Source organism: Mustela lutreola, chromosome 10 (genome assembly GCF_030435805.1).
Source record: "Mustela lutreola isolate mMusLut2 chromosome 10, mMusLut2.pri, whole genome shotgun sequence".
Lineage (NCBI taxonomy): Eukaryota > Metazoa > Chordata > Mammalia > Carnivora > Mustelidae > Mustela > Mustela lutreola.
The window spans coordinates 54,590,133-54,609,933 of NC_081299.1; the positions used below are offsets into that span (position 1 = coordinate 54,590,133).

At 37.9% G+C, this 19,801-nt stretch overlaps 1 protein-coding gene across 13 annotated transcripts in view; it reads left to right on the forward strand.

Moving 5' to 3' along the window:
- SGIP1 (SH3GL interacting endocytic adaptor 1) overlaps window positions 1-19,801 on the forward strand; it is a 213,359-nt gene that overhangs the window by 41,094 nt on the left and 152,464 nt on the right. The gene's annotated exons all lie outside the window — the stretch shown is intronic.

The following is a 19,801-nucleotide window of genomic DNA, read 5'->3' on the forward strand; positions in this document are numbered from 1 at the left end:
CCAAAAGAAAGCAAATACAGAAAGAGCACTTTTCCTTTCTTGCAGTGTTTTACTCTTGCCTTGTTAATCTTCTCAGAAATTTAACTTCTCTACTATGGAAAAGCAATCATGGTTCTAAATTTCCAGGCTACAGAAATATGTTAATATTTCATTTGTAAACACCACCAACAAATTGACTCTGTCATTAAGATTTAATGATTTTTAGACTAGCTAGGATTTATCTTTAGAAAAACACTGAGACTTGATTCCTTTAATGAAGTTTTTTCCCTGACCCAGCAATACCTAATTTCTACTTAATTGCTTTGTGTTGACATTAGATTTAGTTCCTTGGGTTCCTCCTCAAGATACTTCCTTATGGAGCCTGCTGCCAGACTGTTTGGTTAAAATGCTTATTTTTTTCCTTAAAATTCTTGAGTGAAAAGGTATGAAACCATGCTTTCCTCTTTTTTTTTTTTTTTTTTTTTTTCATTCTTGGGGACTTACTACTCTGAAGGGAGTTTCAAATTGTCTGAGTGATTTTAAATCAAGTAACATTTTTTTTTGTAAAATGTCGATAGTTGTTAACTGACCTACAAGAATTTGAATGTGTTTGTGTATTCTGTGGATAAATGAATCTCCTCTTTATTACGGTAATAGAATATTTTAAAGAGTCTGAGATAATAAATCTCAGAGATAATAAAAGAAATCAGAGATAATAAAAGATTGGACATGAGTCATTGACAAGTATGATATGGCATATCCATACAATGGAATACTATTCAGCAATAAAAAGGAATGAAATACATACTACATGAATCACCTTAAAAATGTGCCAAGTGAAAAGAGCTAGTCACAAAAGACCATATAGTGTATTATTATTTTTATAGAAAAGATCTTGAATAAGCAATCTACTAAGACCAAAAAAGGGATTAGTGGTTGTCTATGGCTGGGGGAGGTAGGGGAGAAGGGGGAGCAACTGCTAATGAGTTTCTTTGCGGAGTGACCAAAATGTTCCAGAATTAGATGCCAGTGATTGCTTCAATTCAGTGAATTGTAGATATAGGATATATAAATTGTATCTCAATAAAGCTATTATTTTTCTCTAACGTCCAGGCATGAGAACTGGATGCCATGTTTTTAGGGTAATGCTGGCTGATGCAACAAAATCAAACACTGTAGTGGTTTCACACCAGCAAATTTGTTTGTCTTCTCATTTCTGTAACAGTCCAGGGCAGGTATTCCTGGCAGGCAAGAAGCCTCCCATGCATTCTCTCAGAGACCCGCGTTCTTTCCACCTTCTGTCTTTGTCCATTGCTAGGCCTCAGAGTTCTCTGTATTCAGTTGGCAATGGGGAAACTGAGTGGAAAGAGGCACATCCATTTTTCTGCTCTCTCAGCTTATGAGTGCCCAGTGTCACTTCCACTCAAGTTCCATTGTGTCAAATGGCACACTTAATTGCAAGGGACTCTTGAAAATGTACCATAGTTATGAGTCCAGGAAGAAGAGGAAACTGGTTTGGCAAATGGCTGTCCAGTTTCTGCTGTGGTCTCCCCACACTTCCCAGTCCTATCCATCCTCTCTCCCTTCCCCTTCCTCCCCTTCCTCATCTCCACTTACTTGCCACATTTTACTCATCACCGAATATAATTTAATATCATATACATTCTCAATCCTTAACTAGACACATGTAGTATACATCCATGAAAATAATTAAACCGTTTTTAATCCTTTAAAGGGAAGGAGAGTATGGTTTTCTTTATACCCAGCACATGGGAAGTTATCAGTCTGCCCATTTGCTCCTCAATCCATAGTCTTTGTCATCAGACATGTCTTTCTTTAACAAATCTCTTCTTGTTACTTCCTTTGTTAGAACATTCAGTGGCTCCCAGTGCAGATAGCTCTGGTTTTAAGACGTCAGTCTGTCAATGGCTCCTGGTCCATAATGAAGTATTCTAAATTAAGACAGGTTGTGTGTGTGTTTTATTTAATGTTGCCAAGTGCCCTTGTTCAGTAACTTTAGCTGAATATTATGTCCTTCTGATCTTTGGGGTATAAAAATATTATTTTCTTTCATGAAGTCATGGAACAAGTTGATTAGTTTTAAATGTCCTTCCATTCTAAAATAGATTGAACCTTATACTTTGTCAAAATGTGGGCAAACATATGCTCTAAGAGCCATAGAGCTTTCCACGAAGATGTCTTTGGACAGAAACACTGATAGAATTGTCACTTACAGAGTACTTGGAAGATACATTGTAGTTTGATCACATGATGTGTGATTTTTGACCTTCTGCTTGGAAGGCTGGTGTCTATATGGAGTTCATGGGGATAAGAGTGAAAGACCTTCCAGGAATTTAGGGCTTCTACTTGATCATGTGTGAATTTGCCCTAAGATTGATTGTTATACAATAGTCTACAGAACTAACTATAGTCTGGAGAGGAGGAAAAACTTCTTTCTAGCCCCTTGGTTCTGTGGCCAGCGTGAGAACTGAGCTGACATCAGACAGATTAATAAGAAAACAGCAAGAAAATTTACTTAATATGTTTATATGCACACAGTTGTCTTCAGAATGAAAATGAAACCCTGAAGAAGCTGTTAGGCTCAAAAGCTTATACATCTTTTTACACAAGAAGTTGAATAAGTTGTGGGCATGAGACAAGACAAAACAGCTTGAGCTGGGGCTGTAAATTGTGGAACAATGACGGAGAAGCTTATGGGGGAAACTATCAGGGTTATCTGAGTAGGTTTGTTTGCACAGGTCCATTTTCGCATTGACTCTCATTCTGTGGTGATAAGAACATTCTTCTCTTCCTAGTTCAGGGAGGGCACTGTTCTCATCGAAAATTTTATAACTTGCTTTTAGGTAGAAATGGAGAGTTCAGAGACGACTTCCTACATCTGTTGTTTCTCAAGTGCCTTCAACTCAAAATAATTGATATGCCAAAGCAAAATATTTTGGCATGGCATGTTCTGAGCCCCTTTGAGTTAAAAATGTGCATTTAAAGCAGCCTATTTTGGGTGCCTGGCTGGCTCAGTCAGTAGAGAATATGGCTCTTGATCTCAGGGTCATGTGTTCAAGCCCCACATTGGGCATGAAGCCTACTTAAAAAAATAAATAAATAAAATGAAGAACACAAAGTCTATTTTATTTTATTTTTTTTAAAGATTTAATTTATTTATTTGACAGACAGAGATCACAAGTAGACAGAGAGACAGGCAGAGAGAAAGGAGGAAGCAGGCTCCCTGCTGAGTAGACAGCCCAATGCCGGGCTCAATCCCAGGACCCTGGGATCATGACCTGAGCCGAAGGCAGAGGCCTTAACCCACTGAGCCACCCAGGTGCCCCACAAAATCTATTTTAAAAGCAATAAAAAAAAAATCTTATTCTATTTGGCCAACTTTCTCATTCTCATGTTCAAGTTGGTCTTACATTTCTTTGTAGACACACTCCCAATTTTTCCTCTCTCTGCTGTTGTTTTAGAAAAGACTCAGTTAAAAATTATAGTCAAAAGCCTCAGAGCTATAGCACAAAGTTAGTAAACATCTACTCTCTCAAAACCATGTGTGTTGATATCCTGCACATGTCTCAGTGTAGGTCACTACACACAACACACCATCTCTTTGGGCCTCAGTTTTCAACCATTAAAAATAGAAGAGTGGGCCAGTGTCTCTTAATTTCTAACACTGTATAAATGGAATTATTCATGGCTGGTGCATATGTACTCCATGGTAGAATCACATCAAGGGCTTTATTTTCTACCCATAGTTAGATTCGGATAAACTTCAAAGTGAATAAAATACAGTTGTATATTTAAAGCTTAAATAGAAACCACTCGTCATCTGGGCATCTTGGAAAGACAACTAGAGACACAGCTTGCCTTTGTTATCCATTACTCATGCTCCCAACAGATCCAGGCCTCCCCTGCCGGTGACAGTTTTAGAATCACACCGGGAATGATGTGCAACTTATTTTGTTTCTAGGACTTGTCTTCCTAGGAGTGGGAAGGCACTGGAGCTGGAAGTGAAGATGCAGAGAGCCAAAGTGGACCAGTATTATTTATATATCGCAGCAAGAGGTTAAAAAAAAAATGAGAAGTGACAGTATACTGGAAACTCATATAATACTGTACATTGATTACACTGGACTTAAATAAATAAATAAACAATAGGGGACTTTATAGTAACAAGATGGAGATAGGACCTGGGATAGAGTCCTTCTGTATGTTTTTAAGTCATAGTTAAGAGGAAAGAGATACTAGATTAGCATTAGCATTTTTCTTCTTGAATCAGAGGTGCTAATAAAGTATCCGTCACTTTGGAATCACTAATGATGAGGAAGAATGAGAAAACCTGTCTATGGTAGGCAAATTGAAATAATTGTAATCAAGTAGCTTCCCATTGCTAAACTTAGATGGTTTATCCCATTCCATTGTGCTCTTAGGAGGGATGCCTGCATGACTCAGGTGGTTAAGCATTTGCCTTCAACTCAGGTCATGATCTCAGGGTCATGTGATGGAGCTCCATGTTGGGCTCCCGCTCAGCAGGGAGCCTGCGTCTGCTTCTCCCCCACTTGTGCTCTCTGTCTTTCTGACTCTGTCTCTCTCTCTCTCTCAAATGAATAAATAAAACCTTTTTTAAAAAGTTGTTAAAAACCCACAAAAAATAAAAAAACAAAATCAATGTAGGGTAGGAGTCTGGGTGCCTAGAGTAAGTAACCTGGGTTCCATCCTTTTTTAGGTTCAGCCACTTAAAAGTTTTATGAATCTGTGCAAGTCTGTGTCCTCGTCTACAAGATGGAGATGAGAGTATAGGTCGTGGTAAGGATTTAAGGAGATAATGAATCCAAGGAACACAGTCAGAACTCAAGGAATCGGTCGCTATTTCTATTACTACACCAATATTTCCTACACATCCTAGGAACAGCCTCTCCTATCTCCACCAGTTTGGCTCGAAAAAGCCATCTGTTTAAATGTTTTGAAACTATTCTTCTCTTCATGTCCTTTCCTTTTTTCTCATCCCTCTTCCCAGAGTAGGTAGGGATGGGTACTGGCTGCATGCCAAAGTGTTCTTGAAAGAATATGCCTTCATATTAGCCATGTATTGTCTGAAGTTCGGGATCTGGTAATTATTCTTCAGAACAAACCAGACAAAAAAGAGTAACTGTCTTGTTTTCTCTCTCACCTCCTCCCGAGGTGGAGCTACTGCCTGCTTGGGCTGCCCCTTCAGCAGGCTTGTGCCTGGTGCTCAGAGTGCAGCTGCAGTCAGAGCTGAGAAAGCACCATTTTAGTTCTTGAGAAGGGCAACTGTCCGTTGGGTGGGTCACACTGGAGGGTCTTGGATAACTACCAAACTGCTACACTCCATCAGCGTAGGTTTTCTCCCACATAAAGCTCCAGCTGCCACTGTCCCCACCCCTGTCTTCCCATCTTTGCTTATTAAATATTTTCCCCATTTTTTGAAGTCCATTCCAAATATGAATTCCTCCATGAATGCCTTCCTTGGTCTGTTTTTTGGACTTCTTTCTTTTCTCAGCATGTGCTTAAAGCACAGACTCATACCTATAAGTCTTCTTGATTAATTTGGTGAAGTATTGAAGGACCTCTTCATGCAAAGGAACCCCTTGAAGGACACTTGCCATTCAAAGACTGACCCTGCACAATTGCTTTTCATATACTCATATTTTGGTTTGATAACCATTCTCTACTTTTAATTCATTCTAACTCTGATGCTTAAATTAGCTAATTAGCTTCATCCCCCCTGGTTTCTGATTCCAACCACATGGGAAGATGGTCACAAGTGAAGTGCACAGAGAGAGGTCATGGGGCTATCTTAACTGGTGGTGTTACCTTCATTTAATTTGTATCACAAGGACAGGTGTACTTGTCCTATTTATGTCCTGTAAGCAAGATTTCAGAGTCTTGTTTATCTACATAAAATGAGGCTTTGAGCATAATAAGTACTCAAATGTTTAATCATTTGTATCTGATGAGCTACTTAGCAATCTAGAAAAGTGATACTAATCCAGGTGTGTGTGTGCGTGTGTATGTGTGTGTGTGCGTGTGCATATGCGCATGCGTGCGATGTACACCCAGAGAGAAAAAGAGGAATAGGGAGAACACCATGGCAGCAGGCTTGATCCTACATTACATTTTGACATTCATTATTTCTTTTGCACTTCTTATGTGAAGTCAGGATTCAAGATTGGTTTTTTTGGAATCTTTTTTCTATTAACACCTGTTTTAATCAAAATATCACTTGTTCATTCATAAAATAGTGTGACTTTTTCAAAACCTTACTTCTTGCAGAGACATTTTATTTTAATTTTTCTCCATTATCAAATATAAGTTCCTACTATGTCATGATACTGGGCATTACTGGGGATGGAAAATATCCAGTGCCATGTAAGAAGAGTTTCCAAGTCTGGTGCCTTGCCCAAGTCACATGGGAGTTCTTATGCTTGAGTCCATCCCCTGGTTCTGAGTCAGGGTACCTGGGATGGGTCCAGTAATGGGAATGTGTATCTTCCCCAATTGGACTAATGTGCAACTGGCATGGAAACCACTGGAGCAAAAAGATTGGGTCCTGACCATTATGAGCTTATAAACTGCTCAGGAAAAAAATAACTCACAAATTATAATTACATTATGAAATCTATAATTTACATGTGTAAAGTACTTTACCATTTGTGAAGCATTTTATAATGCTCTCACAGACCCCATTCTTTCTATAAAGTAGGTAAAGCAATTATTTTTATTCTATTGTTTAGTGGGTATTGAGGCAAGGACATCAACTGAATTGCCTAGAAACCCAAAATCCTGACCAGGTCCAGGTTCAAATACCACATGCCCCTTACTCAACAAACTTACTCAACAGTCCAAGGAATTTGATCATGGTGAAACAAATATCTAGAAGCAAGCAGAGAGAACTTGAAAGTCATCTACCAAAAAATTGGCACCGTTGATCCAAAGACACATTGGTAACCATGTGTTTTCCAAGTTCTCTGGAAGAAAATCTGATGAAAGAAAAAGAGCTGAATATTTTTCTCTTCATCTTTAAGTATGCCAGACTGTGTCTTCAATTTTGTCCATCATGGGGTTTTTTAACCTGCATACTTGTTTGCCATCAAGACTAACCAAATTTCATTGTTGTCATTTTTTTTTTTTTCTTTAAAGAAGCTCAAGTGAGGAGAAGCCATTTCTGCCCATGTCTTCCTACCGTGCTCTTTCTCAAGGGTAGATGTGCTCAGTTTTACCCACTTTATACCAGCCAGGCCCTTTATATTAGTGTCTCAGGACACCCAGGAAACTATAAGGTAATAGACATTAGATGGTGGACATGGGGATGCCCAATACCAGAATTTTTTTTTAAGGTTTTATAAAGTGATAGGGACAGAGACATTTCATAGCACAGAGAAAGAGATCTATATGGGATTGGGGAAGCTATATAGGATTAGAAAACTAGTCCTATACGGGATTATGGAAGAAGGCTGATTTCATATAAGAAGAACTTTAAAGATATGCTTTTAGACCATGGTTCTTGATTCTGCACGTTTGGTAGGGTACCTGTGGAATAAAGTGTACACATAGAAGGCTCTTCATTATTTGGGCCCTGCTGGCCTCCCCAATCTTCTGCTCTCTCTTTCAGTCTGAACAAACCACTTGTGGTTCTCATAACATTCCTACCTTCTTATCTACCTTTGCTTGGGCTCATGGTATCCATTCTGATGAAAACAAGAGTCATTCTTGTTCCTGCTCCCTGGAGGACTTTCCCTCACTTGATAATATCTACTCAAGACTCTGTTCAAGTATTATGTTTTCCTGCAAAGCGTTTTTTTTGTTTTTTGGTTTTTGTTTTGTTTTGTTTTGTTTTTTGGCAACATCCCCACCAAAATACAACCCACCATTCTATCCCCTTACATTTTAGTAAATAAATGTCAACCTCATTACTGCCATTGCTCTGACCAAAAAAATTTGAGTCCCCCTGATTTTTCTGTTTCTCACACACCTCATCCAATCAACCAACTATCCTATTGTTTCTCTTGTCAGAATATATCCCCAATACAATCCCTTCTCAGCATCTCCAAAGCTTTCACCCTGGTGTAAGCCCCCGTCTACTCTCAGGTGGCTTATTTTAATAGTCTCCTAATTTCTCCTCCTATTTCCTCTGTTTTCATCTTAGCCCCACTTCTGTCTATTCTTTACATGACAGTGAAGGCAATGCCTTTAAAACTGTAAAGTAGATCATGTCACAGTTCTTTAGTATACTTGAATGGCTTTCCATCTCACTCAACAAAAGAGCCAATTTTGAACAATTGCTCAGGAGCCCCTCTGTAACCTACAGACCCACTATTTCTTTGATATCCTCTTCTGCCTTTCTCTACCACATTAGGATCCTTATTGTTTCCCATTCCCTCAAGACTTTTGCTACCCCTGGATCTTTGCACTTGCTCTTCCTCCCGTCTAGAACCCTCTTTCCTGATAACCACATGGTACATTCCCTTACTTCCTTTAGGTCTCTGCTCAGAAATAACTAGAGAGGCCACTCTTGAGCATACCACATAAAACAGTAACACTACCTCAAATACCTAGCACCTGATTCTGCTTTCTCCTATCCATAGTGCTTCTCTCCACTAGACAAAAGATACATTATTTATTTGTTTGTCATTGATCTCTCCATATACAGCAAGAATTTTGTTACTCTGTCTTCAGTGCTCAGTATAGCACTTGGTACATTTTTTTGTGATCTGCCAGCACTGACATGTAGAAAATCGATCATAGATACCAAAAGCTTAAAAATATGTATGAAAAAAATGGAGAAACTTTGCCCTGTACATTTCTTCTTACTGTAGTTACTTGTTTTACCGGTGGTAAAACTTGACATCTTCTCACACTGTACTGAAATACTCTGAGATATGAGAGAAAATGATGAAACCTTATTACTTTAGACTGATAAAGCCCATTCTATTTAAATTACCAACTCGTTCATTTAAGGCAGTGTAGTATAGTGGTCCAGGCTGTAGGGTCAGACTGCATATTTTCCAATTCTATCTTGAATAGTTACTAGTTGTGTGTCCTCGGAAAAGTCCTTAGCATCTCTGTTTCTTCGATATAAATGAGGATGATAATATATTACGTCCTCACGTCAATGAGAGGATTTAATTATATGTATCCATGAAATACTTTAAATAGTGCGTTGTAGATAGTAAAAGCTTAATCGTAGCTATTGGTATTGCTATTATTATAAAATATAGTTTTTATTACTTTTTTTGCATATAACAACTTTCAACAAGTTATCTTCTAGTAGGCCCTGCCATTCTTGAGTCACAAGATAAATAAAAACTAAGGTTAATATCTATTTCTATAAAAATAATTTATGAATTAGGGCCCATGCATTCTTTCCAGTTTACAATGCTTTGCCTTGGAGGTGCCTGGGTGGCTCAGTGGGTGAAAGCCTCTGCCTTTGCTCAGATCATGATCCCAGGGTTCTGGGATTGAGCCCTGAGTAAGGCTCTCTGCTCAGCAGAGTTTGCTTCTCTTCCTCTCTCTCTGCCTGCCTCTCTGCCTACTTGTGATCTCTTTCTCTCTGTCAACTAGATAAATAAAATCTTAAAAAAATAAAATAAAATGCTTTGCCTGGCATAACCTCAACTCAGTTCAAGCCAAGTCATTATATATTCTTCACTAGGAAACTTCAAATTAGAGGAGATTTTTGTTCCCTGCTGAAAACTAAAGAATGATTGTCTTAGTGTCATCAAATGTAAGTTTGTTCCTGACATAATTAACACTTCACTTTAAATAAAAGAAGACTGGAGACTTTTATCAAGTCTTATTTCAGCATATGAAGAGAAAGTCAGGACATTAATTACAGATCAGCAAGCAGATTATAGTTTGGCTAATCCTTCTGTGTTGTAATCTAACTTTCCTCACAAAGTATCAGCTGCCCACACACACCTGAATGTGCCCATGCACTTACAGGAGACGACTTCTCATTCTGTGCGTGGCTGCCTTACATCAGAGGACGTGGGACCAGGTAACCAGCGTGTACCTTGGAAAGCCACAACATTTCCACTGATTTCCACGGATGGGTGTCTTACTAGAAACAAGGCTAGGTCACCAACTACTTTAGCATCAGAATTATACAAAAAGAAAAGGAGAAACATTGAACAATAACTCAGAGAGGAAGAAAATGATGACTTCTGATTCCTTCCAGAAAGGAGAGGGCCTGCCTTGTTAGGAGTGGTGACAGGATTAGATTCTATGTCTCCACAGGTCTGCTTTGTGCCCCTTCCACTTTCTGCTCATGGAGCTGGTAAAGGAGGTTGTGGGTCATTTAGAAATCTAGGGAAAAGTCATCTTGATTTTAAAAGGGCTCATAAATTCTGAATGAGAATAAATGGACTAGAATAGTAACAGGATGGATAATATAAAACATCACTTATTGTGTAATGTTGCCTTTGAAAATGAATGGCTCTGCTCTGAGGTATTTTTTCTCAGGGGAAGTGGCCAAATGAACTGGCAAGTAAGATAGAAGGACTTTACTGTTCAACATCCCTTCCAGGGATACTCTGTATGAAAACGGGTCAGGTCCCATGACTACAAATATGAATGGAGAGTCATTGTTCTCTGGGAGATCTGGAGAAAGGCATTTACCTCTGTTTTTGATTAAATGAAGGGAAAACACACTTCACAAACTGAACATAATTTTTTCTTTCTTGAAAAGGGCTTTGCCAATTTGTCGGTGGAAAAGCAATTAACTCTTTCTAGCCAAAGACATAGAAGGCAGTAACGTATTCAGTGCATAAAATGAGCTAAAAAGATGACCCACCTTGAGTAATCTAAGATTATGTTAAAATAAGCTAACCTCCACATCGCACTCTTCGTTTACTTTAACATAGTGACAATTGTACGATGCTACAAAAAGAAAGTATTAACCTACAGGCACCTGTTACTTTAAAACAAATGAAATTTAAATTCAAATTTGTGAAAAAATATAAATTAAGGAATGATTTTATCTGATAAATATTTATAGAATTCTTTAACACATCAAGTCTCTTATATGATGTTTCGCATCAATTGATTTATAAATATGTGAATTACACATGGCTTTTTACATCTTGCCTAAAAATTATGTGCCAAGAAAGTGACTGATATGCCTATAGGCATCTCAAATATAAATGATTTCTCAAATGAGACGCTTAGATATAATGGTAGGCTAGAAATTCTAAGTGTTTCTCTTGAAGCTGGAATTGTATAGGACATGAGCCATTAGCTCCAGAAAGCAGTAGGAGAGTTGGGAGTATTATCAAAGTGTAGTCTCTTGAATTACTTGCCCTGGAATTTCCTGAAGTGCATATTACAAGTTCCAATTAAACTCAGTCTTGTGCACATCAGGGATTGGGCTTCAGTAGTGAATGAGTTCCTTAGTTTGTTCTTATCCATCTTGAAGTTTGTCAACCATCAGGACTGACTATTCACCTAGAGGTTGAGTTTCACCTTTGCAAAAATTGATGGTGCTAGGGACACCTGTGTCAGATGGTCAAGCAACTGCCTTCAGCTCAGGTCATGGTTCCCAGGTCCTGGGATCACCAGCTTCTGGCTCCCTGCTCTGCGGGGAGTCTGCTTCTCCCTCTCCTTCTGCCCTCTCCCCTGTTCATGCTTTCACTCTCTCTCTCTCAAATGAAAAATTTAAAAATCTTAAAAAAATTAATGATGCTAAATTTTATTTTAATAAATAAAAATCTATATTCCTGAGTTTTTGATCAAATATATATAAGCATCATCCTCTGAGCCCAAATACCCATTCTTCTGGTGCACCCTTATGCTGTTTCAGCTGCATTTTGTTTACACCCTTGGCTAAGGCCTTCTACTTCCCACCAAGCAGAGATTAGCAGTATATCTTCTGCATCTTCCTGTGTCACCCGGTATGACATTTCTTTACATGGCTAGCTTCTGTCTGACCCACTATGATCCCCCACAAAAGAAGTAAAATTATTGCTAGGAGATCATCTTTTATTAGTTGGTTAGTTATCATTAACTAAAGAAAATTGAATCACTGCATATATATTTGTCCCCTTGAAGCATTAGAGTACAATATTAAAATAATAGACAAGGACTGTCCCTTATACTCCAAGTTGTCCTGACTCATGGTCAGTCTCTTAGATGGTACTCGCCCTCTCTCTCCCTCAATGTCTTCAACTGCAAAATATGAAAATATTAGAACCTTCCCTATTTCACTGAACTGTTGAAGAGGAAGTGGGCAATGGTATTTTAATGTATTGTGAAGGAAAGGTTTATTAATATGCAGGATTTCTCAATATCTGAGGCCAAGTGATGTAAGACAGAGATATAGTCAGTCTAATAATATGTGGTAATTTGGTTTTTATCAGAAAATAAAATAAATAAAAATTCATTGAAGGGAGTTAATTTTTCACTGTTATTAGCAGATCTTTCTTCCTGAACTTTGCATTTCATTTTAAGTCTGTGATCTAGAAAGCTCTGTGGGCAGTTAAAGGTGCAGTTAACATTTATAATGTCCCCTTCTCATTCTTCACTCTTACCTCCCTTTTGATTTCACATTTAATTTTGTGTTTTAGTCTTTGCAGACCTTTAGCAATAGATTCTCCGTTGAATATTTTCTTAGAAGTAATCAAAATACCATTATTATTAAATGTCCTTTAAAATTTTAAAATAAGAGGAGTGTACTACTTCCTTGGGTCTTGCACTTAAAAGAGTAAAATTTGGTAGAAATGTATTAAGAAAAGAAAAATCCTTCTACCTAACACAGGAAACAACAGCAGAATGCTTACCTTCTTAATTTTTTATCCAACTATTAAACTTAAGCCTGCTTTCATCGATATGAAATCACATATATGTTCTGTGTAGCATCTAAATATGTCATCATTAGTTTTCTTCACTTAGATTCCTAATATGTACATGGTAACTTCCTTTCTTGATGAGAGTGAGGGTAAAGAGAGGGTGAAGAACTCAAGAATTTCTCATGACTGGAAGCAAATAGAACGAATTAATTTAATGTTTGCTGAAGAGGCTAAAACCTGCCTATTTTAGACTTTGTTTCCTTAAATCATCTGGGCACAAAAATTTCCTCTCTCATCAACGCCAATTTTTCTTCTCCTTTTTTTTTTTTAAACAAAACAAAACAAAACAAATTCCCTAAACACTGGACTAGAAGGTCAAGAGTCCTTAAAGCAAATTCAAACAGTCGGCCTTTCTAGTCCATGAATTCCACAAGGACTGGTTTTCCCATGACCTCGAAGCTTATAATGGGACCTTACACCTCCCCACCATCTAGATTGCAAAGAGTATCTAGGGTAAAAACCCAAAAACATTCTCCTGGTGCTCCATTCCTTTGTTTCTAATGACCCTAAGCCCTGAAGACTCAACCAGTGAGGTTTGACAACATATTCCTAAAACATTATCTTTAAGTAAAGACTTCAGAAATCATGGGAATGGTTGTTTGTTTAAACTTTCCACAGCTTTGAAACTCCAAACCTCCTTCTGAATATCAAGGTCCTTCCCAGTACTATGGCCTCACTGAACTCTTGTCTCTTCTATAAAATTATTATCTAATTCTCATAAACACACAGTTTGCCACATGATAAGAGAATGTTGTGTATTCTCTTTTATTATCTGTGTGTTTTTACCTCCTCATCAAGTTATTTAATTTCTTGAGAACAGAAATTAGATTAAGACCTCAAGATTTTGACATCCCCTCCACCACATCTAATTGAAAATAAAAATAACATTATTCATTCAAATAAGGGTAAGAAAGTCTAGAAAATTTCAAAAATTTCTATACTTGTTTTGGGAAATGTCATTCTTTAAGGTTTTTCTCCCCCTCATTTTGTTCTCCTAAGCAAATACATAGATGGCCTTTTGGGTAATCCTGACCTGTCTGAAGATAAAAACAAATATTATCCTCCTTGTGTGTTCCCAGGAATAATTGGATTTTGTCAGCACCTGTTTAATTAACGGTGTCCTGTAGTAAATCTCTATAAAATTAGAAGACACATTAGAAAATAATTTTCATCTGAATTATTGGTTTTAGGTGCATTTTCTGTGTATCTGATTTTTTTTTTTAATAAGAAGTATATTCTATTTCTGTCAGTGGCCTATTTGTCCTCCTTTTTGGTCTGCCCTAACTAAAAGTCCACTCTCATCAATGCTCCAGCATTAGTGAGTGATATGAAATTTGCTAAATATTTTTTAGGGGTGATGGAGGTATTTTAATATCATACACTCATAACAAACTTGAAATCTTCTGTGTTCATTGATTTTTCTCCAAAGTTGAGCACTGACAATATCACTGAAGGGGCAAGGGAAAGAGGTCCCTGACACTTCTGTCGATGCTATAGTCTCTCTCTACATTCTGGATTTGGTACTAAAGTCCTGAAGCATCTTATCAAACCATTTCCAAACAATGGAATTTTATTCATCCAATTGCTAAACAATACAGTTTTCTCAGATAACTGTACCTCATTTAAGCCAATAATATGATTCTTAGGCTCAACATAAGCCCACGGGAATGATCATGTCCAAGAGATGGACAAATTTTTTTGGCTTCCATTTTGAAAAATGCCCTTCTTTTGCTGGTTCTGTTCACTTTTTATTTTCTTTTAATAGACCATATTTTAGAGAAGTTTTAGGTTTGCCCCCCAAAATTGAGTGGAAAGTACAAAGAATTTCATATCCTTCCTCTCCCCTCACACAGATACCCTCCCCCACTATGAACATCCATTATCATGGGATATCTGTTACAACTGATGAACCTGCACTGGCACATCATTATCAGCTGAATTCCATATTTTACAGTATGGTTCACTCTCTGTGTTGTACATTCTATGGATTTGGACAACTATATAATGACATGTATCCATCATTGTGAAATCATACAGAATAGTTCCATTGCCCTAAAAATCTTTTATGTTCCACCTATTCATCCTTCCTTCCCACTAAACCCAGGCAACCACTAACATTTTTACTGTCTCTGTAGATTTGCCCTTTCCAGAATGTTATATATTTGGAATCATACAGTAGGTGGCCTTTTGACTCCTTTCACTCAGTAATATGTATTTATGCTTCCTACATGTCTTCATAACTGAGTCACACATTTCTTTTTATTTTTTAAACTTTATTTTAATTTTTTCAGTGTTCCAAGATTTATTGTTTATGTACCACACACCTATACTCCATGCAACATGTGCCCTCCTTAATACCCACCACCAGGCTCACCCAATGCCCCATCCTCCTCCCCTCCAAAACCTCAGTTTGTTTCTCAGTGTTCACAGTCTCTCATGGTTCATCTCCCCCTCCAATTTCCCCCAACTCACTTCTTCTCTCCATTCCCTAATGTCTTCCGTGTTATTCCTTATGCTTCGCAAGTAAGTGAAACCATAAGGTAATTGATCCTCTCTGCTTGACTTATTTCGTTTAGCATAATCTCCTCCAGTCCTGTCCATGTTGATACAAAAGTTGGGTATTCATCCTTTCTGATGGAAGTGTAATATTCCATTGTATGTATGGACTACATCTTCTTTATCCATTCATCCGCTGAAGGGCATCTTGGTTCTTTCCACAGTTTGGCAACTGTTGCCATTGCTGCTAGGAACATTGGGGTACAGAGGGCCCTTCTTATCACTACATCTATATCTTTGGGGTAAATACCCAGTAGTAAAATTGCAGGGTCATAGGGTAGCTTTATTTTTAATTTCTTAAGGAATCTCCACACTGTTTTTCAAAGTGGCTGCACCAACTTGCATTCTCACCAATGGTGTAAGAGGGTTCCCCTTTCTCCACATCCCCTCCAATACTTGTTGTTTACTGCCTTGTTAATTTTGGCCATTCTAACTGGTGTAAGGTGGTATCTCAATGTGGTTTTGATTTGAATCTCCCTGATGGCTAATTATTTTCATGTGTCTGTTATCCATTTGTATGTCTTCTTTGGAGAAGTGTCTGTTCATGTCTTCTGCCCACTTTTTGACATGATTATCTGTTTTTTGAGTGTTGAGTTTGAGGAGTTTTTTATAGATCTTAGATATCAGCTCTTTGTCTATAGTGTCATTTGTGAATATCTTCTCCCATTCTGTGGGTTGCCTCTTTGTTTTGTTGACTGTTTCCTTTGCTGTGCAGAAGCTTTTGATCTTGATGAAGTTCCAGAAGTTCATTTTTGCTTTTGTTTCCTTTGCCTTTGGAGACATGTCATGAAAAAAGTTGCTTTGGTCGATGTTGAGGAGGTTACTGCCTATGCTCTCCTCTAGGATTTCTTTTTAGCAGTGAAAAATATTCTATTATCTGGAAGTACCCCAGTTTATTCATCCATTCACTTACTTAACACATCTTGGTTGCTTCCAAATTTTATGAATTTAGCAATTATAAATAAAGCTTCTATAAACATTTTTGTACATGGTTTTTTTTTAAAGATTTTATTTATTTGACAGACAGATCACAAGTAGGCAGAGAGGCAGACAGAGAGAGGAAGGGAAGCAGGCTCCCCGCTGAGCAGACAGCTGGATGCAGGGCTCAATCCCAGGACCCTGGGATCATAACCTGAGCCAAAGACAGAGGCTTTAACCCACTGAGCCACTCAAGCACCCCTATGTACATGTTTTTGTAGGAACATAGGTTTCCAACTCCTTTGGCATATTCCAGGGAGCTCAATTGCTAAGAACAAGTATGTTTGTAGGAATAGGAAACTGATGAACTGGCTATACCATTTTGCATTCCCACCAGCATCAAATCAGAGTTGCTTTTGTTCCACAGTTCTGTTCTTCACTTTTCACATAGGTTGGAGGAGTCACTTGACTCACAGCACTTACTACTACATGCAGCTGATTAGGATCATAGTCCCCTTATAAGTGTATCCTCTAGTCGTTTAGGAAAAGAGAATACTAGTGTGAGTCACAGGGCCCCACAAACTCATTTGAGATCAAGAACAGACCCATCTGAGACCTAGTTCTGCTCCTCCTTTGCCATATAACCTGCCAATTATTTTTTTAAATCTTTTATATGCTTTTGTTTCCTCATCTTCTAAAGTGAGGAAATACCCACATATTTGATTGATTGATTGATTTTTAAAGATCTATTTATTTATTTGAGAGCAAAAGAGCAGGAGTGGGTGGGGCAAAGGGAAAGGGAGAGAGAATCTCAAGTAGACTCTCCACTGAATGTAAAGCCTGGTGTGGGGCTTGATCCCAGGACCCTGAGATCATGACCTGAACCCAAATCAGGAGTTGGATCCTTAACTAACTGAGCCACCCATGTGCCACAATACCCACATATTTAAAGAATATTTATCTAATAATATTCTTAAATTAGAGAATGGAACAAATATTCTGATAAGCTTTATAAATTTCCATGAATAATGTCATGAGAGGTGAAATAAAAGAATTTTATTCATGATTAGCTAATAACAAGAATGTGTTTTTCTTCTTCACAATGTTATGAAGTGCAATGCGAGCATAAATTTAGGAATTTAAAAATATTGCTATATCTACCAAATGTTAAAGTGAGAATGAAGTGAATTCGTGGGATGATTTAATGTGAATAAACAACATATGTGGAAGAAAAAAATAGAAACTTTTTTTTGTTTGTTTAAATGTAAAGGTTTTTACCCATTAAATTCCTAATACTTATTTAGTCCTCAAAATTATTTCTTTCTACTTCCTTGGAGGTCTGTTTGGGAAATTTGTCCCAGTCTATTAGACCTGTTATTATTAGCATTCTCACCCTATCTGTGATAAAATATAATCACAGCAATCTTTTTTCAGTAGTTTTATCATTTATGATGAGATCTGTGTCATGGTTTGTTAGTGTAATAAGGAAGGGGTTGGCCGCAATAGGCTGGCTCAAAAAAGTGGCTTCAGAAAACTCACTTAAGTCTCACTCCATTTCCATTTTAACCTTTGGGGATGTACGCTCTTAATTTTGCCAGTGCCCACAAGTAAGCAGGCTCCAGGAACATGGGAGTGGTCATGCAGCCCAGACTCACCAGAGATTTGTATATTAAGCGTAACTCCAGTTTACTAACTTATAATGAGAAATGAAAGGCTACAGGGAAGGAAAGGCAATAGAGACAGATACCAAGGTCTTCCTTTTCCCAGTCTGAATGAATTACCAAACTCTAAGCCTCAGCTCTCATTTGTGACTGGGGATAATAATAGGACCCAACTCCACAAGATCGTGTGAGAATTAATGAGATAATGCATATAAAATGTATTAGCACCCTGCTTGTCATTTTCTAAACACTCAGCTAGTAGGGGAAGGGAAAACTTTTCAGCTCCTTTGGCTACTGCTTTCTCTCTCAGAATGAACTATTTTATTGATACGGGTAGAGTTGGAATAAAAAAAAGAATCAGGAGATTGTAATGAAAGCATTTCTGGCTTGAACCATCCTTTCCTACTACAGAGATAAAGTTTCCAGTGATGCCCTCCTTGCTGAGAGCTCGTATGAACAATGCCAGAGACATACTTACTGGGTTTGATCTTCTAAACATTGTTTTTGTATACTTATGTGGGTTGTTGACCTTTCAGTTGATGGCAGCTTTCTTTAAGCTCTGGTTGACAAATAACTGGCACAGCTGTGGCAATATCTCCACCAATGCCTGGGGCAGACATCAGGAACCAGCTGGGTTCTACTCCTGAGCCCCGACTCTCATCTTGGCCCTCCAGGCAGCCACTTCCCACAGTTCATCATATTTACTGAAAGTGAAATGTATTTACCATCCTGGGAAGAGGTCACAATGAAGTCACCTGTCCCCACTTTTAGCTTAAAACACATTATCTCTCATCTCTATATGTTGTTTCCATGAATCAGATTTTCACCTCGCGAAGGCATCTTAGGGCGCCCACTCCCCAGTTCCCTTCCATAACCTCACAAAAAATGGCAGGATAAAGATTAAAGTCGTATTGGTGAACTCCTGAGTTCCACTGTCAGGGATTATACAGTAAGAGTCTGTACTTTGGCATTTCCAGTCACTGGATTTCTGAACCTATTTATGAAATTTATAATAAGGGTGAATGGTTAAACCGCCCCCATGGAATCCATACTACAGAATATGACTCAGAGACAGAAAGAATGAACTAGTGATACACACAACAACTGGATGAGCCTCGGGGGAATTATGTTGTATTGAAAAAGCTGATCTCGAAAGGTTACATACTGTATGATTACACTTCTATAATGTTCTTGAAATGACAAAGTCATAGAGATGGAAAAGACCTCAGTGGTTATCCTAGGTTAGGAAAGGAAAGAGAGGGAGATGGCTGTGTCTGCTAGAGCAATACAAGGAGAGAGGTTTCAGAAGAAATCAAACCTGCCCATGCCTTAATCTTGGACTTCCAGCTTCCAGAATTGTGAGAAAATAAATTTCTTTCTATTGTTTAAGCCAAAAAAAAAAAAAAAAGAAGAAGAAGAAGAAGAAGAAGAAGAAGAAGAAGTAATACAAGGAGTCCTTATACCTTGTAACAGGACTGTTCTGTGGTTTAATTGGTGTGTGTACCTTCTTGTGACTGTAAAAGTGTATTTAAAATTACATATAGATACACAACACACACACACACACGGCTGTAAGCCTGCTGAAATCTGAAAAGTTGGGTGAATTGAATCGATGCCAATTTCTTGGTTGTGATCTTGACCTAGAGTCAGACAAGACTTGCCACTGGAATGGGAAACAGGAGAAAGGGTACATTATTTCTTACAACTGCATGTCAATCTAAACTTATCTCAAAAGGTTTTTTTAGAAACCTGCAAAGACATGCATCTTGGAGGAATTAAGTAACAAATAAAGAGAATTCTTTCTTGAGAATA